The sequence below is a fragment of the Poecilia reticulata genome, unplaced genomic scaffold (genome assembly GCF_000633615.1).
Source record: "Poecilia reticulata strain Guanapo unplaced genomic scaffold, Guppy_female_1.0+MT scaffold_240, whole genome shotgun sequence".
NCBI lineage: Eukaryota > Metazoa > Chordata > Actinopteri > Cyprinodontiformes > Poeciliidae > Poecilia > Poecilia reticulata.
In genome coordinates, this window is record NW_007615030.1 from 54,269 (window position 1) to 56,057 (window position 1,789).

General features: G+C 42.3%; 1 protein-coding gene and 1 long non-coding RNA gene across 2 annotated transcripts in view; one reads left to right on the forward strand and one right to left on the reverse strand.

Moving 5' to 3' along the window:
• Positions 1-1,789, reverse strand: part of LOC103460419 (uncharacterized) — a 37,043-nt gene that overhangs the window by 26,210 nt on the left and 9,044 nt on the right. The window lies entirely within an intron of this gene.
• spam1 (sperm adhesion molecule 1) overlaps positions 470-1,789 on the forward strand; it is a 29,597-nt gene continuing 28,277 nt past the window's right edge. Inside the window, exon 1 of the mRNA XM_008402571.2 lies at positions 470-882. The gene's annotated coding sequence lies outside the window, so the exon portion shown is untranslated. The remainder of the gene's footprint in view (positions 883-1,789) is intronic.

Below are 1,789 nucleotides of genomic sequence, written 5' to 3' on the forward strand. Positions count from 1 at the left end.
AGTTTTGGAAGACTTCTCATCCTGGTTACATGAACCGACCAAAGTTTCCTTTCTCAGAGTAATTCAAGTGATTCTGTCCTCCACCTTCCTGCATGTGTTAATTTATGACCTCCTGTCTTTAATGATAAGACCCCAGRGCTCTGAGCCGAGGCTCTCCTGCAGATCTCTATTCTCCTTTGTACTTTAAATACTTAACCCAGCAATAGTTCTTCGGGTTTTAAATCACTAACACAAACCTGTTCAAACTTAAGAAATTTGTTCTAAAAGGTTTAAACTATGTTAAACACTAAAAATAATCATTTTTTCTCAACAATAGCCATAACATATAAGACAGGCAACAGTCACACATAACCAAACACCTATTAAGGCTGGTAAACACCCATTAGCCCTTTTTCCACCTGTTCAGCTCTACTCGGCTGGCATTACCAGCGTTTCCACAGGCTTTTTCTCAAAGCTGGCCCTGTTTCGCTCCTGTTCACTGATTGGCTGTGGTCAGACAGCAGCAAAGAGAGAAGGGAAAAAAAGGCGCAACATTTCAAACTCACTGCAACATGGAATGATGGAAGCTACAAGCAAGCAGTGAACAAAGATGCCGGCTTTACTTTGCATCAGATTTCAATATTCAGCGGCAGCTCGATGGAGCCGTGAGCAATGAGTCGTTTTTGTCACCGTAGAGGAGAGAATGGAAAGCCTCGTTAGCCTCGTTAGCTTCATTAGCCTCGTTAGCCTCGTTAGCTTCATTAGCCTCGTTAGCCTCGTTAGCTTCATTAGCCTCGTTAGCCTCGTTAGCTTCATTAGCCTCGTTAGCCGCTTCGGAGCCGACGGAGGCCCTCGGTGAACACCGACTCAGACGCAGCTAACGCCGCTGCTGCTGTCCAGCAGGTGAGCAGTTTGTAGATATATCTGTCTGGTTGTTACTACATTTAAGGTTGTGTACATGCAGCCATTGACGACATTTAAAACACACAGCCTGATGTATTTTTATTACTCAAACACAACATGCGCATTTTCTGAAGACACTCAGTTACACATTCCTGTTAATATTGTACAGCATGTTACAGTCATTTGTTTTTTATGCTTCATCTTTGTGTGAATCTACGTGCTTCAATCGTTTCTCGCTGTTGTCGCACAGGAGTTTCCCCCTTTGTGAGATAATACAATATTTTATAATATAGTCTATTGCTGTAAAATGGCAGTTTATCATAATTCAGCCAAAATATGAAATAATGAACCATGGACTGATTTTTATTGTCAATGTGTTTCTTCCTATTGAGTAGTGAAAGTAAATGAAACATGTTGCATGTATTTTGCTTTAAGTATTTACTTACTGGAGGATTTTATGTTAGTGATGCAGAGCCACAGCTAACAGCTGAACCCTTTGTTCTGAAGATCCTGCAGCTTCCATTTCTCTTCCTAACATGGCGCCTCCTCACCCTGACTCTCATACTGATAGGAGGAACCACAGAGCTCTGTTAGGTTAAAGCTCATCTTCTGAAGTTGGGATATTTTTCCTCCAACAGGTTCCAGAGGAATCACCTCAAACCAGATGTTGGGTTAAGGTTAGAGTTTTAAATGTCACATTAGATTCGTCGTGTTGATGCATTTTGACCTACTTCACCCCGAGGTAATTTTCCACCGCAACACCCAAACTTCCACATTCACTCTCAGCATTATAGGTCCTCATCACATTGCTTAGGATTTACTGCTGTGCGCTTGCGCAGTGTGAAGGAACACATTCTCACTCCCGACTCGTCATATATTGACGTTTGGTCAGGTTCCCTCAGCGTCA